Genomic DNA, 19,919 nt, shown 5'->3' on the forward strand with positions numbered 1-19,919 from the left:
CTAATCTCATCTTATACTTTGTAACTTTTATCCATACATTGTTGATTCACCTCAATATTGATCTACAATATACCACTGATAACTTGAAACTTCTTACGTAATACTTTGCCCCTAGGGCTTATTTTACCTCAAGGAATATTCACAATGATTTTCATAATCGTATTTCATAGTGTCTCAATGTGATTCACCTTATGGGGGTATCCTAATTTCGTGCCGCCAGCGAAATCTTTTATCCTTCTCTTCTTTTTTTCGAATCATTATTCAAATGAAGGCCCAAACAACATCCTTTATCTGTCACAGTTATACCCTCATTTTATTACCAGGTAAGCATTTCACTCCTTCTAAATGCTATTAATCTTAGACTCCTTTGAGTTTATTAAGGCTACAGTGAGCTTTGTATAACATAGAGAAACTGTCTGCTCTTCTTGTTTTCATGGGCTTAATCCTAAAGACTTATCCATTCTCGTCACCTTTTCACTTGCCTTTCCTCATCCTTACTCATGTTTCCTTAAAACATTGTTGCTCTACCATACTTTAGCTTGCGACCTATACATATCCATTTATAAACTTTCCTTCAACTTGCTTGCACCATAGATTTCCTTATGTTATTCTGGAATGTCAAGCGAGACATCACATCGTCTCCAACTTTTCTCTACTCTCTTAACTAGATCTCTCAGTACATAGAAATCATAGGCTAGAAGACAAGCCGCCGATGATGTCGTTATCATTCCCGGTTATTGGATCCCTGTGGTTATAGCCTTCTATCCAAAGTATGGACTATTCACGATCTTCTGCATTTGAGAATCTCTTACGTTGTTCACCTTTACCTTACCTTAAAATATCGCATCGTATCTTCTATCTCTTTCCTTACCTCCCTTCCACCTAGGTGTAATTCACGTCCATAACTTGAAGCTCTATTATAATAATCACACCTCTGGTACATACACAATCCGGTGGGAGCTTCGTACTGACCTCTTATAAGGCTGGTACTTCTTCTAACTGGCTTCCTTGTAGAGCCATTATAGACTATGGTTGTTGTGTTATTTCTCTTGAACATCTGATATTAAGAGTGATTCTGTCATGTTCTCAAGCATAACTTCTATAGTTTTTCTAGGTCCAATAATCAGACTCCTGATTTACTTGGGTGATGTAATTCTTTAGTTTCCTTTTCCTTTTGATCAGCCTTTATGTAGGCTTAAGCTATCTTCCGATCTGTGGCTCATGGTATCAGTTATTACCTTAGCCTTTCATGAGAGTTATGGAATATCCATGATACAATCTTCTAACAATTCAATCCTTTGTCTATGCCCTAGGCTCAATTATTTCTTTTCACTTATATCGGAGTCTTCTATGGCTGTATGATTGTCAACAAATATGCTGCCTGGATAATGCTCCAAAATCTTGAGTGTATCCATAATGTACTAACTCTGGATTATTGATCGAATAATTCTTTTGTTCCATCTTAGCTTTCTTTCAACGTAAGCTATCACTTTTCCTGGTCTTTCTGCCACTTGTTGCATCCATATATAGCTTCTTAGTGCCCACACTTGCCAGAGTTTTCATACAACTAATATGATCTCGAATATTACTTTTAATTTTTACTTCCCGTTTATTATCCACGGTAGGTTCCACTTTCCTTTGGAATGCTTACAGTGTTGTTGTGAGACTGTCGTTATAAGAACATTCCCTCCTTAGGTCACTGAGCATGGGTTGAGGCCTTCTTCCTTAGTTTCTCAACTAGTCATTCATTGTAGTTTTTAGGGAGGACCCTCTAACTCTTGTAAAGTTGTGAGCTTATTACAGACCTTTTGATGTCCTTCCTTGCCTATAATTATCTGTAGTTACTTACTTCTACCCTCTTGTACTTGTAGGGTTGCTAATGAACTTGATATTTTGACTGACTTCCCAGTGGCACTTTTTTTTATCTCCGTAACACTTATATGGTACCTTTAACTACCCCAACTCTTATCTAAATATTTCTCAATGATCACGATGTCATGTCTGCGAGACTGAATTCACCATATTGGGTTTTACTATATTTATCCTGCAGGATCTGCTGACTCGTCTTTAATCTCCTGTTTAACCATAACTAGGCTCTTCCCAAACCAATTACTAACTACTCGTTGGCCCATTATCATATTAATGTTTCTTGTAATGTTTCTTGGGTTATTTTCTTTGTCTTAACTTACATCTCGCACTGGCTCCTTATCTATCAATAACATCTCAGGCAGAGACCCTTAGTTTCTTTCCTTGATGTTGTGTTTGCATAATGTTCTAGAATCGTAACATATCTGTAGGCTTTGAATAAGAGCAATCTTTTTTTTTTATCACATTCTTCCTTTACCATTCCATAATTACTAGAATCACTTAATTCTTATTTAATGCCATATGCCACATCACACCATATTCCCCCCTTTAGGGGAGTACTGAGATTTAGAGCTACGACGACCTACCTATAGATGTTTTACCTCTTCATTTTTTGTGACCTTTAACATCATCAATGACCCTTACTCTTTTTGCAGTAATCCTTATGTACCAAGGATAAAAAAATTCCTTACCCACGAGGGTGACACTTAGTGTAACTAGCACACTTAGTCCTTTAAGCTTAACTTTACTTACATTGATTTCTTTAGGAAAACGTCTTCCTTAATGACCTTTAAGGGTTATTCTTCTGAATTTCTCATAAATCTTCTTCTGTTGTCCATCCTATTATCACCGGAATGCAATATAAAATTCTGATGATGTCGACCATTATCAAATCACTCAGTCCCTAATTCATATTTAGTTTATCTTGATCACTAGTCCATATTAATTTCTATTAATCCGGTGTCTAATTTTTCCTTCTGTTAATCACGTTAGAGTTGCGAACTTATTTCTTGAAATGAGTATATGACTTTATGGTCTATATCCTTTTATTGTCTCAAGGCATGTCATCTTTTGTCTTTTCCTTCACATGACTGTAATCTCTGTAATACTGTCATCATTGTTTTTGACCTACCATTGTCATTCATGTATCACATCTTACTCATAATGCTTTATTAACTCTCTTCTTATCTCCTGCTAATTATCTATGTCTACTGCTTTACTCTGAAAAAACTCGAACAAAACATTCTTTTGCTTTTGGCTCCCCTTATTCCATCCCTTGGCTCTTCCAATTTCCTAACATTCTTTCTTTACTGGGGGCAGGAGCCACACTAAGGTAATATTTATTCCTTCAAGGCTTTCAGTGCTCATATCTAGCTTTTATATTTTAGGGTGCACCATGTAGGTGTCTCACGAGGAGATCCATTAGCGCATTTGCAATATCTTGAATTTCAACAACACAAACAATCCACTCACCATTTTGGTTTACTCTAACCCCAGCCAGGTCCTGATGTTCCGTCCTTTTCTTAAACTACACCTGTTAGCCCCCTTAGGGCATAACTGAGATGAGTACGGCCAATTGTACATACCTCTATTACTATTGAGGATAACTCTTAATGCTTATTTTTCTGCCGAATCTGTAATACTGATAATCTTCATTAACTGGGTGCCTCGTACCTTTCTTCACCTTGCTTCTTTTACTTCTTGAAAGCATTGTCTTTTGCCATAAAGGTGGATAAATATTCTTGCCTTAAGGTTCCTTATCAAGAGGCTTACACCTTTCAGTACACCCATGATTTGCTAAAGACCTCACCTTTACTTATTATAAGCAAGATCCAAAATCGAGTTCCTCTAAATCAATAATTCCACAGCTATATCTCTTATCAATCATCTTTTTGAATGTACGCATCGTCTTATTACGAATAGAAGTTCCAGACTTGAATTCTTATAAGTGAGCTCTACCACACGATCTAGAGTAAGAAGAAAGAGTGACAATCCTAAATGCACTGTACCCTCCTGCTTATAAGTGTGGTGCACGACACACTTATAAACAAGACTCTACTAGACACGGCTTGTAGACACCCTAGGACAGAACTGCTTTGATACCACTTTTGTCACGACCCAAACCGATGGGCCGCGATGGGCACCCGGTACCTTACTCAAGTGAGTACCAACGTAACATATATTTCTTATTACATCATCATATACACGTGACATACGGGCCTAATAGGCCAGCATAATCATTTATTAACTCAAAACATAGGCCGATAAGGCCATACAATCTTTCACATACACGACGTATATCTACAAGCCTCTAAAAGTACATAAATATCATAAATGTCGGGACAGAGTCCCACTATAACAAACAATACATGTCTAAATCATGCTAACCAAACAAGCAACTCTGAAGCAAATGGAGCACACCAACATATTTTGCTAAGCTGATAGCCTACATGGAGGGCTCTCAACCTATCTATCGGAACCTGCGGGCATGAAACGCAATGTCCCCAGGCAAAAGGGACATCAGTACGAAAAATGTACCGAGTATGGAAGGCACATAAATAGTACATAACAAACATGGAAGAAATATAGAGTACTTGACTCAACCTGTAAGTCTGAATAACTCTGTAAATCATAAAATACTTTTAGCGCCATACATATGCGTATGAATGTCATGTCGTGCATAGGTACATGTTTCATAACATCATCAGCCTCTGAGGGCATCCCATCGTATCATATCGGCCATTGTGGGCAAAATCATCAATGTATAGCAGCTGATCAGGTGGTGGTGGGTATATAATGCCATAACTTTTCTCATATCCCATATACATATGTATACATACATATATATACGTATATAACTCCATCTAGTCATGGGTCAATGTACATGAATTCAATGCATGAAAAGTACGTTAATAAAATCTTTCGGAATGTCATAAGACCATTTTGCCGTTGAGTAATATCATAAAGTAAACTCTTTTCGACTTTCGTATTTTTCTGTGACCCATGAACAAATGATAAAATATTATGACACATGGAAATTAAAGGACATAGACATCTCTAATACTTCTATGAATAGAGTCATTTATGAAATTTGTGCATTTGCACGTTTCATTCGTATCGTATGGATCATGCCAAAATAAAGAAGGGATAGCCTTAACATACCTGAGCCGGTTCTATGGACAATCCTTCTAACACACGACAATTGAAACAAAACTCGTGATGGCAAGATCGAAGTAGAAAAAAATCCATATGATATTCTTGAGAAAGATTGCACCGTACTGGTTTATAATTGCAAATTTCACGCTTTGTTGCGTTATAAAGCCTCAAAAGACTTCCTGGTATTCAATCCATATCTTTTCCAATAATTTCCATGTTTCATTTGATAATGTGGGGAGGTTATATCTTTATAAAGTGAGTGGGCCCCACTTTTTGGATTACTTGGCCAAACAATTCTCTAAATCTTCCACCTAGATTTCAAGACTTGCGTAGGCATTATTAAGTCCTTTACTTGCTGCCACGTTTTTGCCTCTTAGGCTTATCCAATCCAAGATCTTAATTAGTCACTAATTATTAATTAACTAGTTAATTCCCCTATTAACCAATAATCAACCAATTACCCAATTATCCACTTAATTAAGAATCATCTCAAATTACTTATAACACTACTCACTTTAAACATACCTTATACATCTTACTATCATGGCCATATGGTACCTTTTATGGTACTACTTCATAAATACCGGGTATTTTAGCTTGGGCCTTATTTTATCCCTAAATTGCCAAACATAGACGGAGCTCATTTTCTTTGAATTTCTTACCATCTCACTTTCTTGAATTAACTTATCACTTGTTCGAAATAGCGTAATACTTATAATCCCAAAATAAATCTCATTTGCGAACTTAAGTCGATTAACTTAAGACGAAACCTTAACGTATGAAAATGCGGAATGTAACATCTCATTTTTGAGCTTATATCAATTTACTTATGGTGTACTTCCATGTACAAAAATATGGGGTGTAACAACAACCTTGACCATATCTCCAGTGTTAGTTTTGCCATTAGCTCCAGGTTCATATACCGTGTATTGTAAAGCTTCGAGAGTTGGTATTGGGTGTGTGTTCATGCAGGAGAGTAGAGTTATTGCTTATGATTCTCGTCAGTTGAATCCCCATGAGAAGAACTACCATGTTCATGATTTGGAGTTGGCTGCCATTGTTCACGCGTTGAAGATTTGGAGGCATTATTCGTATGGTGTGTCTTGTGAGTTATTTACAGATCATTGTAGCTTCTAGCACTTGTTCAAGCAGAAGGATCTCAATTTGAGGCAGCGGGGATGGTTGGAGTTACTAAAGGATTATGAGATTACTATCTTGTGTCATCTGGGGAAGGCCAATGTGGTGGCCGATGCTTTGAGTTGAAAATCGGTGAGTATGGGGAGTTTGGCACATATTCCAGTTGGGGAAAGACCTCTTGCAGTTGATATTTAGGCCTTGGTCAATCAGTTCATGAGGTTAGATATTTCGGAGCCTAGTCGGATATTGGCTTGTTTGATTTCTCGGTCTTCCTTATTTGATCGCATTATAGAGCGCCAGTATGATGATCCTTATTTGCTTGTCTTTAAGGACAGAGTTCAGCACGATGGTGCCAGAGATATGATTATTGGTGATGATGGGGTGTTGAGGATGCAGGGCCGAATATGTGTGCCCAATGTAGATGGGCTTCGGGAGTTGATTCTGGAGGAGGCCCATAGCTCGCAGTATTCCATTCATCCGGGTACCGTATCAGGATCTAAGACAATATTATTGGTGGAGGAGAATGAAGAAGGACATTGTGGGATTTGTAGCTCAATATCTCAATTGTCAATAGTTGAAATATGAGCATCAGAGATCGGGTGGCTTACTTTAGCAGATGGATATTCCGGAGTGGAAAGGGGAGCGTATCACCATGGACTTTGTAGTTAGGCTCCCATGGACTTTGAAGAAGTTCGATGCTATTTGGGTGATTGTAGATTAGCTGACCAAGTTGGCACACTTTATTCCTGTGTGTATTACCTATTCTTCAGAGCGGTTGGCAGAGATCTATATCCGGGAGATTGTTCGTTTGCATGGTGTCCCAGTTTCCATCATTTCAGATAGGGGCACTCAGTTTACTTCACATATTTGGAGGTCTGTGCGGCGAGAGTTGGGCACTTAGGTTGAGTTGAGCACAACTTTTCACCCTCAGACGGACGGGCAGTCCGACACTATTCAGATATTAGAGGACATGTTGCGTGCTTGTGTCATTGATTTTGGAGGGTCATGGGATCAGTTTCTACCGCTCATAGAGTTTGCTTATAACAATAGTTACCAGTCGAGTATTCAGATGGCTCCATATGAGGCTTTGTATGGGAGGCGATGTAGATCTCCAGTTGGTTGGTTTGAGCCGGGTGAGGCTAGGCTATTGGGTATATATTTGGTATAGGATGCTTTAGACAAGGTGAAGGTGATTCAGGAGAGACTTCGTACGGCGCAATCGAGACAAAAGAGTTATGCTGACAGGAAGGTTCGGGATGTGTCCTACAAGGTTGGTGAGAAGGTTTCACCCATAAAGGATGTTATGAGATTTGGGAAGAAGGGTAAATTGAGTCCTCAGTTCATTGGGCCTTTTGAGGTGCTTCGGAGTATTGGGGAGGTGACCTATGATCTTGCTTTGCCACCCAGCTTGTCGAGCGTGCATCCGATATTTCATGTTTCTATGCTCCGGAAGTATATTGGTGATCCGTCTCATGTTTTGGACATCAGCATGGTTTAGTTTTTTTTGATGATTTGACTTATGATGTGGAGCCAGTAGCTATTTTGGAGCATCAGTTTTGGAAGTTGAGGTCAAAGGATATAGCTTAAGTGAAAGTGTAGGGGAGAGATCGGTCCATGGAGGAGGCTACCTGGGAGACCGAGCGGGAGATGCGGAGCAAATATCCTCACCTATTCGAGTCTTCAGGTATGTTCCTTAACTCGTTTGAGGATGAACATTTGTTTAAGAAGGGGAGGATGTAACGATCCAGCCGGTCATTTCATGAGTTACCGCTCTGTTTCCCCTATTTCTACTTCTTATTGCCTTGTTCAGCTGTATTATATGTTATCGGGTTGGTTGGCTCGGGTTCGGAGAGGTCTTGGTAAGGTTTGAGACACTTAGTCTTTTTTGAGTGAACTTAAGTTGGAAAAGTCAAACGGATGTTGACTTATGTGACAAAGGGCTCGGATGTGAGTTCCGATGGTTTGAATCACTTCGGGAGCTGATTTGGAACTTTGGAACGTGATCGAATGTGTTTTGGAGGTCTGGAGGCTTGAATTGGCAAAATTGGAATTTTGGCGTTTTCTGGTTGATAGGTGAGATTTTGATATAGGGGTCAGAATGGAATTCCGGAAGTTGGATTATATCCGTTGTGTCATTTGTGACGTGTGTGCAAAATTTTAGGTTATTCAGACAAGGTTTCATAGACGTTTGATCGAAAGTGGAATTTGGAAATTTTTGGAATTCTTAGGCTTGAATCCGAGGCAAATTTGGTCTTTTGATGTTATTTTGAGCGTTCCGAAGGTTGGAACAAGTTTGAATAACGTTATGGGATAGGTTGGCATGTTTGGTTGAGGTCTCGAAGGCATTTGGTGAGTTTGGATAGGTTGGCATGTTTCGAGTGGGCTTTGTTCCCTTAGCATATTTTGATGGTTGTGTACTGATTTTGGTTAGATTTAGAGAATCCGGAGGCCGATTTGAAAGGCAAAGGCATCGCGGGATAGAGTTTGGACCAGATAGAGGTGAGTAATGATTGTAAATGTTGTCCTGAGGGTTTGAAACCCCAGATTTCACATTGTTGTGCAACTTTGAGGTGACGCGCACGCTAGATGGCGTGCGTGGGGTCGTGCACCGTTGGGGATTGTGACTTAGTCCATCTCGTATGACTGTTTAATTGCGTAATTGATTGAAAACTATTTGACATCATCATGTTTTGGGCTGAATGCCATATTTGGGCCTCGTTCCAACTGTTTTGGACCCTTAGGGGAATTTTACTATTATTCCTCACTGTTTTGACTTTATATTTGTACTCAGTCATGCTATATTCCACTATTTTCATAACTCAGCCATGTTTACTCTGTTTTGACATCTTAAATGATATTTTGAGCTAAGCATCATATTTTGCTCTGCCCGAGTGGCTTTTAGAGATTTCTGACTAAGTAAGGTCGAGGGCCTGTGTTGTGAGGCTATTATGGGATCGGGCTGCGCGCCGCAGTGGTATTGTCACGACCCTAAACCGGACTCAGTCGTGATGGCGCCTATCGTGATGCAAGGCCAGCTGACACAAACTCCCAATCCATTTAAACAGTTATAATAATTCAATTTAAGTCATTAATAGGTGATAAATCCCAAAATAAAGTGAAATAGAACAAAAGCAGAAATAAACACATCCCGACATCGGGGTGTCACCAGTCATGAGCATCTAAACATCTGTCTAAAAGTATGAAACAGACTATAGAGTCTATTATAGAACTAGTACAAAAGTAATATAAGAGGGAGAAACAATGGGTTGCGAACGCCGAACAACTACCTAGTGAACTACGAACAACCTGCTGGAAGCAATCAGCACTCGCTAGCGGTACTTGAGGCTCTTGAATCTGCACACGAGGTGCAAGGAGTAATGTGAGTACGCCAACTCAGTGAGTAATAAAAGTAAAAGTAGTTGAGCGATAAGAAAACACGTAAAACACAGCAACATGCTATGTGAAATTGGATTTGATAACAAATTAATAGTAGGTCCCCTATTAAAACAACAATGTACTTCAAATTTTATTTCCGACTCACTCTTCATTGTAAGGGCTCGCTTACCCAATTCTCATCTTCTTGGTGTAATGTAGAAAACAAATTCTCATATTTTCCTCCGAAGATAAATTAGTAGCCAAAAGAGGAACAATCAGTTACTCCTTTCAAGCTCATATGTATTACTACAACTTATCCTAATATTAAAGTAAGGGATGTAACAAATAGGGAGTCTCTTTTACCCTCTTGTTATTTATAATGTGCATTGAGGACATTGCACAATTTTATGTGTGGGGTGAGGAGATTGTTTGGATTATTTTTCGTGCTATCCTAGGTTAGTTATAGTATTCTTTCTTAGTGTAGTAGTTTTTATGTAAAGAAAAAAATAATATTTAGAAACAAAAAACGAAAATTTGAAGAAAACAAAAGCTCAAAATTTTGACTTTTCCTGACGATGGATCTCCTTCTTGAGGGATTAAAGTCTAATAAAATTACAAAAAAATAAAAAACACAAAAACATGTTTTTAGCTTTCTTTAGGTAGCAATAATCCCCTGTGATTTTTCTTTGTGCCTTGGTTCTTTTATATGGGATGCAGTTTGAACCGGGTAGTAGTTTTTATTTTATTTTTAGAGTAGCTAAGACTTTAGGGAATAAATGGAAGAAAGATGAGATTCCTAAGCGACCTTGACTTGTTTTATAATAGCATATTTAGGCTTTGGCATGTGTAGTATCTTCCCTATGATTTGAAATTATTGATGATGCCTTGTTTAATTAGATATCATGTCTTGTGACACCTATGTCGCATTTACTTGACTTATGTTCATTTTGTGCTTAATGCTCAATATCTCGTGGCTCTATGAATACTTGCATTAGTTTGAGAGTTGGAATGGGGCTGTCCTTAGTGAATCATGTGCCATGTGTAGTGAGATTTTTGTGTAGTCTATGTATTGTACTTGTGTCTAGAACTTGCTCGGTATGTAAGTTGAAGCGAAATTTTAGGTGATGCTCGATTTGAAAAATGATTTTAGGCTTTCTTTGATCTTTTTGAGCTTATTACTTACCATGAATAAAATTTATCCCTAGTTAACTCTTTTTAGCCTATAGACTTTTATTTGGCACCCACGTTACAAGCCTATACCCTTTTTGTTCATAATTGACATTTTTTTGATTCTTTTACCTCTTAAAGCACTTTAATTATGAAATTAGCGCTAAAAGAAGTAAGAAGGGACTAAGTGTGGGGTATCTTTTGAGTGGAACTAATGAAAGAAAGAAGGGTGTACTTATTTTGTAAAATAATACACCACTAGCAAAATTTGAAAAAGAAAAAAAAAAGAAAAATCTGAAATAAGTGAAGAAAAAATATAGGTGAATAATTGTTGTCTTGTTCTTGCTAGTGGGTATAACTTAAATTAGTGCTTAAAGAAAGAGGGAAGATTGTTGGGGGTGTGTCACGACTCGAATCAGAGGGCCGCGATGGGCACCCGGTGCTTTACTTAACCGAGTACCAACGTAACATATCTTTCTTATCATACTATCATGAGTAAATGATCCAGAAAACCGGTCATGAGATAACAAGAATAAAACATAAGGGAATACTCAACATATGAAGACCCAAAATGATATAGAAACTTATATATGTGACATACGGGCCTATAAGGCCGATATGACCATTTGTAAACTCAAAACATAGGCCGATAAGGCCATACAAGTGTCCCTACACCTGACATCTATCTACAAGCCTCTAAGAGTACATAAAATCATAAAGATCGGGACAGAGCCCCGCCATACCAATCAATACATATCCAAAGCATACTGACCAACTAGGCAACTCCGGAGCAAGTGGAGTGCACCAACACCTTCGCTGAGCTGATAGCCTACTAGGAGGACTGTCAACTTATCAATCGGGACCTTCGGGCATGACACACAGCATCCCCAGGCAAAAGGGATGTCAGTACGAATAAAGTATCGAGTATGTAAGGCAGGAAAGCATAAACAAGAACAGTAATGTAAGGAGAGATAGAGGAGATACAACCTATAACATCTGAGTGCCTCTGGGGGCTACTGACATGAAATGCATAATACATATATATACATGAACTTTTTAAGAACATTCGCCTCTGTGGGCATCATCATCATCATATCGTACCCGGCCTCAAAGAGGACTCGGTAAAAATGTACCCGGCCATCATAAGGCTTGGTAGAATCGTACCCGGCAACGTGGAGCTCGGTTAACCCAACCGATCAGTGGTTGCACAATATGTGCCATACCCGGCTGACTATAGCGCGGCTCGGTAGAGTAAAATAGATACATATATATAATGCATGCTCGACTCATGGAATCACGTTCTAACCCTTTCGGAGTGATGTAAGGTCATTGCACCTTCGATTAACATTATGGACATCCCTACCATCAATATGAACCTTAGTGGGATTTAAGGATCATACACACTTGTTTAGAATAACTTTATAAGGAAAGAACAACATGGACAACCTTAGTTTCTAGGAGTAGATCCGTTATGAATTAGCGTACCGTTTATGTTCATGTCACTTTAGATCATGCCAAAAGAAAGAAGTAAGTGCCTTAACATACCTTGTATATTCTTCCCAACCTCAAGCTATGCAATTTCACGGCTCCTTAGTCTACAATAAGAGAAATGACACTCTCGTTATCGTTTAAGCGTCGTAACTATTATGTATCGACCGCAACCTATTTTACAATGAAACGGACAGAACCTCCCCTATATATATGACTTCACACTAGTCAAAACAATCACAAACATCCCAACATACCCCTATCACTTCATACACAACACGACAACCATAATAGTGTCAACCAACCCGAAAATGTTACGACGAACGACCAGCAAACAACCTTGCCATTATGTGGTGTTTCTCCACAACCTTCCTCATCTCAACTCCATAAAAATAGTAGTAAAAGATACAACCCAATACCAACACGAAATATCCCAAAAATATTCCCACAAGTTCATCAACTCAAAAATAATTTTTCAGTTTACTTAAACACGTTTCGACTTGTCTTTTCTTTCAAATTGGGAAATACAACCAAAAGTACATCATTATACCTCTTATCCAATAAACCAGCCATGAATTCAACTTAAAAATAAGTTTACAACCAGCCAACCATTACACAAGAACAAACAACATACCATTCTTTCGAAACTAGCTAGGTCTATTCTTTACGATCGAGTTACAACTCGCAAACGCATAGATAATGGAAAGAGAAGCATAAACTTACCTTGTATTGAGTATAACCCACGAAACCTGGTGCCTTTTCATCAAAAATAAGTTCCTCAACACGGCTACAAGAAGGAGAAAGAGAAACTAGCAAGCTGTCCGGACTTTTCAGCACTAGAATCGCGTCGTAAAACCCGGAATACCCTAGGGTTTGTGTGGGATTTTTGGGGAGGAGTTGCAGGGGTTCAATTAGGTTTTATTGGTCTGAAATATAGGTGAAATAACTGAGTTTATAATCCCTTAAAATTCCCCTCTTGACCGACTTAGTTGAGGCCTCTCTTTTTGGCAAGTAGGTGATGCACCTACTTGTCACCTACTAGCTGCGCGGTCTCGCGAAAATGCAAATATCTCTATACTCCGAGATCGTATTGATAAAAGGTTTAATGAGTTGAAAACTAGACTCATAGATCTTCAATTTAATATATAGATCATCCCTTGATTCAAAGTATGTTTGTAGAAAAGCTCAACTACATTTAACCTAAGTTTCAACTCATTTTTGAATGTAACTTGTGATGACCTTTTCCAACTTTTGTTCCACAACTTGCTTGACTTAAAAACATAACACACGACTATAATACGACTAAACTAACTCATAACATAACCTCATCATCATGTTAATCACCCTTGTATCACCCCAAAAGTATAGGTTATAACATTCCAAACTTGTCGACATTCGACGAAACTTATTTTCTTTGATTCATTTAGCGCCTAAGCTTTCAAACCCTTTTGGTACTCGTTATTCATGATCATAAAGATTTGTAACCTCCATTATAGAAGGATTAACTTACTTTATGTATTTTCAAAGTTGATCTCATTTCTGAGCTCACATCAATTGACTTACGGATACTCTAACATACGAAAATATAGGGTGTAACAGGGTGATTGTAGTTATGAAACTAAAGTGGATTGAGGAATTTGCATTCAAGTTATCATGTGATGTGTTAAAGTGCTTAGTAGCTTGAGTCATTATTCCTAAATATATATGCTACCCACCCCTTAGCCCACATTACAGCCACGAAAAAATCCTAATTGATTTTAGACCGAGTGAGCCTGCTTTAGTGGAGATTTACTTTATGGGCAAGCTTATGGTACCAGTTGCATAAATGTGACTTCTTTCGTGAGAGTGAGAGATTTTCTTTGATATATGTGAGACCTTAATCTATATTTGATCATGATATTCGAATGTGTGAACTCAACTTACTCTATTTGCTTTTGTTGTGAGTGCACATGGTTTCGCGAGGGATAGGCAACATTATTAGATTTCTCTACGATGTTGAGTGTTCAAGCCATGAGTGCATTGTGACATTGAGTAGGTTTTGAGGCTAGGATTGTTATAAGCATGTTGTCTATGTTTGAATATTTTTGAAGTTTGCCATAAGAAAAAAAGGAAGTGTATGTGATTTCATATGCTAAAGTTTAATTGTTGCTATCAACCATAGTTATTGGTGTAGTGTGCTTCAAATGTTTAAATATAAAGTGCTAAAAATAATGCAAATTGCTTGCTTACTCGAAGACGAGCAAGATTTTAAGTGTGGGGTGATGATATTCGACCAAAAATTCATATATTTACCTATTGTTGCCTCACGTTCTAGTATTTTTAATCAACTTTTGAGTATTAATTATATTACTTTGTGCTAAATATTATATTTTAACTGTATAGGAATAAAGAAGTATGAAGATAAAGAGAATTGAAGTAAAATTGAATAAAATACGAAAGAAAAAGAAAGAAAATTAAAATAATAATAATAATAAGACAAAGGGGGACACCCTTTGGTATTTCCCCCCAAGTGAAGGACAAGAAAAATGTAAATAAGCAACAATTAGAGAAGGCATATGGCGCTTAAAGAAAGAAAAACGTATACTTGTGTGTGCGTTTGACCGCAATAGTGCCTCTCTTAGCCTTGTCCTTCATAGCTATGCCTTTGTACTCTTCTCCATTTTTAGCTAAAATTCAACCTCCAACAATCAAGTACAGCTTTTGCCTGCCCATTTCAAGCAAAATAAGACCTTCTCTCATCTATTTTGGCGTGTATCGATGACCAAGAGATGATCCTCCCATTTTTACACTACAAGACTTGTCGAATCTCTCCGCCTCAGTCAAGATCTTACCATTTCGTGAAAGAACTGAGTGAATCACGTGAATCCCTGCTACTATTCCAACATTCGGATTTGAATAGCTCTGTTTGACTTTGTTTGAAATCTGAAAGTTTTAATTCCCGCTCATGAAACCCTAAATCTTTGTTTTTGGCCTATAAATACCTCTCCAAGTCTCATCCGAAGGGCATTCTGGAATCTCCTCTAGAAAACCAAGTTTTATCATCCGAAAATTCCTCAACAAAGCTATTCATTTGACTATCATCTTTATAGGACCCTAGTGTTATTTTTTTTAATCTCTATTGGTTTCAATCTCATCAAAAGGGAGTGGATCTGAAGCCTCAAAGCTCAAGTTCACTGTCTCCAAAAAGGTTAGCTCTAAATCGAATTTCTATTGCTTCATTCGTTTTAAAATTTGTTGGGTTTGAGATGGTTAATTTTTAAGTCAGGATTTAGAGATACATGTCTAGACTTGTGATGTTAAGATCTACCTAAATTCTTTCATCATGTTTTCTAATTGTAATACGACAATGTTAGTGATTACGAGCTCGTTAAAATTCTTTTTCTTCCGTTTCTCTTTTATATTATAAGTTTCTGGAAATGTTATTGTCTTGTTGTCACAAACCTAAAACGGACCCGATCGTGATGGCGCCTATCGTGAAACTAGGTCAGCCGACACAAACCCCCAAAACCAACCAAACAATTATAATAAGTCATTTATAAGCTAAAATCCCAAAATGTAAGACAGAGTAGAACAGTGCGGAAACAAAACACGGCCCGACATCGGGGTGTCACCAGTCATGTCTACAACTTGTCTAGGAATGTGAAAAGGCAACATATTCTGAAACAAAGCTAATGCAAAGCTAAATAAAGATAAGAAGGAGAAGCACTGGGCTGCGAACGCCAAGCAGCTACCTAGTCAACTCCGAAAGCCTGCTGAAAGCCAAATCAACACTCGTTATCGCGACCCGATGCTCCTAGATTTACACACAAGGTGCAGGGAGTAATGTGAGTACGCCAACACAGTAAGTAATAAAAGTAAAGACAACTGAGCAGTAAGAAAACACATAAACCACAACATAACGCTACAGCAAAATAGTATAAGTCCAAAATAATGCAGTAACGCAATAACACTCGTAAAAACATCTCAGTTCAGTAAAACCTTTTTTAAACAACATTCAATAGTTTCAACCGAGTGATGAAAACAGTGAGAAAAGAATAGAAATGTAAACAGCCCCTCGGGCAAATCATATACCACAAGCGCTCCTCGGGCAAAATATCAATAGAACCAGCCCCTTGCGCTACCTCACACTCACTCGTATCAGCCCCTCGGGCAATAACATGAAACAACAACAACCCCTTGGGCAACATCACATCTCACACTAAGTACCCCCGCTCACAGGGGGCGTGGAGACTCTTGGAGGGGCTCCTACAGCCCAAGCGCTCTAACAAGCCATCTCGTGGCATAATCAAACAGGTCCTCGGTCTCATAACAAGCCACCTTGAGGCATAAAAAATCAGGCCCTCGACCTCAAAATCATGAATCAGTACAACACTACTGCGGCGCGCAGCCGGACCCCATAATATCCTCACAACATAGGCCCTCGACCTTACTCAGTCAGAAATCTCTCAAGCCACTCGGGCAACAGTAAAACATAATGCTCAGCCCAAAATGTCATTTAAAATATCAAAACGAAGTAAATATGACTTAGTTATGAAAACAGTAGAATACAACATGATTGAGTACAAATGTGAAGTCAAAACAGTGAGGAATAGTAGTAAAAATCCCCTAAGGGTCCAAAATAGTTGGCACGAGGCCCAAATATGACATTCAGCCTAAAACATGATAATATGTTCCAAAACACAATGATATCAAACATTTTTCAACCAAATACGCGACTTAACAGTCATACGGGACGGACTAAGTCACAGTCCCCAACTGTGCACGACCCCACGCTCGTCATCTAGCGTGTGCATCACCTCAAAGTAGCACAACGATATGAAATTCGAGGTTTCATACACTCAGGACAACATTTACAATCATTACTTACCTCAATCGGGTCCAAACCCTAGCCTGCAATGCCTTTGCCTCTCGACTCGGCCTCTGGATGCTCCAAATCTAACCAAAAACAAATTTACACCATCAAAATATGCTAAGGGAACAAAGCTCACTCCAAAATAACCAATTAACACCAAAAATTCCGAAATTGGCCAAACTCGACTCACAGGCCCACGTCTCAGATTCCGATAAAATTCACAAAACTAGAGTCCTTACACTCTCACGAGGTCATGCGCACCAAATATACCAAAATCCGACCACAAATGACCGCTCAAAACCCTAGATTAAGGTCACCAATTTCCAAGGCCTAAATTCCCAATTTTGCTACTAATTTCCATAGATTTCAAGCTTAAACAGTTAAAAACCATCATAGAATCAATTTTAGGGTCCAAAACCCTTACCTCCACGAAACCCTCTTGAATTCCCTCTTCAAATTGCTCTCCCAAACTCAAACTTGCATCTGAAAATGGTGGAATAACCGAAAATTCGCGAAGGACTTAATTTATATGTTCTGCCCCAGCTAAACCGCTTATGCGGTCAAAAATCTCGCACTTGCAGACCCGCACCTGCGGTCCTAGGTGCGCATCTGCGAAAGCCACTTATCCGCTCAAGGACAATTGCACTATCGCAGGTGCGCTCGAACCTCCGCATATGTGGTTCCAGATCCTCTCGCCCATTTCCGCATTTGCGACTGCTCATCCGCTTCTACGGTCCCGCACCTGCGATCCCCAAGCCACAGGTGCGGTTATGACAGGAACTTCAGCAGCTTCATCTGCAAATTTCCAACTCCAAATTCCCCGTCAACCATCCGAAATCACCCCGAGGCCCCCGGGACCTCAACCAACCACGCCAACAAGTCACATAACACTATTCAAACTTGTTCCAACCCTCGGAACACTCGAAACAATGCCAGAACACCAAATCACCCTCAGATTCAAGCCTATGAATTTCAAAACCTCGAAATTCCGCTTTCTATCAAAAAATCTATCAAACCTCATCCGAATGACCTGAAATTTTGCACACACGTCACATATGACACAACGGACCTATTGCAACTTCCGGAATTCCACTCTGACCCTTATATCAAAATCTCCGCTACCAACCAGAAAGATGCCAAAATTCCAATTTCGCCAATTCAAACCTAAATCTACTACATACCTCCAAAACACATTCCCATCACGCTCCTAAGTTCCAAATCACCTCACGGAGCTATCCGAATAATCGAAATTCACATCCAAGACCTTTTTCACATAAGTCAACATCCGGTTGACTTTTTCAACTTAAGCTTACTCAGAAAAGACTAAATGTCTCAAACCTTTCGAAAATCATTCCGAATTCGAACCGACCAACCCGATACCGTATAACACAGATGAACAAAGCATAAAGAAGCAGAAAAAGGGGGGAAACGGAGCGGTAATTCCTGAAACGACCAGCCGGATCGTTACACTTGTTGATGCTTTATTCTCACATAGGAGTAGATTATAAATGTATTGATGATTAATATGCTATATATCGAATTTATGATCTAGTAAAGTATTTTCTCATAGCTTTGCCGAATTTCTTCTTTAACTAAATGAGTAGTTCTAAGGTTATTTGTCTAAGTTTTAAAACACCAGGTTTGAACTTTAGGTTTCTTATTTTGCCGAGTCATATATCATAAATTAGTGATTAAGTTAAATGAAATTGGGTTAAGTCTTCTCTCTGGTTCCCTTCAGTTGCAATATAAATTTGTACACTTCCATAAATTAATGATGTTACTTTATGCTTAGATATCATGATGTTAGGAATTATTTTATTCATGTCTATTGAAAAAAACCATGTAGGAAGATTTAACGGTATGTTCATAATGTTAAATCTCAAGTTCAAATTACGCTGCTTTGATTTATGTGGAAAATGGCTACTGTTTCTATCCTTTATATTTAGATTATGTCTCTCACATACTACCTGCTTGTGTGAATATCCCATAATATGTATGAATGGTGTCCCATTTGTTTGTAATAAGTAGTTTATTGGTTTAGTTTTGCACTATTTGGTTGAGCAAATGTATGTATGTTTACTTGGATACATTTGAATTATTTTGGAGGCACACTAAGAACGATGAGTTCCTCTGTCCTTCATTAAATAGCATATATGATTTTATTCTATGAGTATCTCTAACCTCTTCCTTTACTTTATTTTCTTTGTTTCGTATGAACAGCGGAGCCGAAGAGTCCCTTTTTGAGACTCGACGATGCCGCGCCAACCATGGAGTCAACATCCGTCTCACATTCTCATTATTGCTTGAGATAGCCGCAAGAAAATTATCCCTTTGGGATGCTGGCAGAAGAGCCAGTCAATCACTCTTTTGAATTTCCATATTGCTCGTTTCCTTTTTCTGTGTTTCCTGATTGTTCCTCTAAATATGTGGCTTGTTGGGACCTTATTTGATATATGATACTTTATAATAAGCATAGTTTTATCACATAGCAATATATAACCAAAGTAAGAAAACTTTAAATCAACACTCTGATTATTTCTTCACTCTTTTACCTATTTGCTATTATGGCTTAACGTGATGACTTAGAACAATAATTTGGTTTCAAATAGTTGGTTGGGGAGAATTTTATAATGTTGTCAAAATAGGCCATCTCAACTAATTCAGAAGTCAATCACAAAGAGACTCAAATATTTTAAATATTGTTTTAAACTAATCGAGTCTGACACGTTTTTGTTAAGCTTAGTTTAACTATAAAAATGGTTTTGCTCCGCATTATCCTCGTACGTTGAGGTCCAACTGTTTGAGAAATGAATCGGTCCATTTCAAGATAATTTTTTCTCTGAATCGAATTATTATCTTTTTATTAATTTATTAATTA

At 38.3% G+C, this 19,919-nt stretch overlaps 1 long non-coding RNA gene across 1 annotated transcript; it reads left to right on the plus strand.

Annotated features, from left to right (window-relative positions):
- Positions 1–14,942: 14,942 nt before the first annotated feature.
- On the plus strand, positions 14,943–19,584 carry LOC104235030 (uncharacterized). The gene is made up of 2 exons (XR_713107.2): positions 14,943–15,376; positions 19,262–19,584. It is a non-coding gene; the product is annotated as an uncharacterized lncRNA (long non-coding RNA).
- The last annotated feature ends 335 nt before the right edge of the window (positions 19,585–19,919 follow it).

The sequence above is a fragment of the Nicotiana sylvestris genome, chromosome 8, assembly GCF_000393655.2.
Source record: "Nicotiana sylvestris chromosome 8, ASM39365v2, whole genome shotgun sequence".
NCBI classification, from domain to species: domain Eukaryota; kingdom Viridiplantae; phylum Streptophyta; class Magnoliopsida; order Solanales; family Solanaceae; genus Nicotiana; species Nicotiana sylvestris.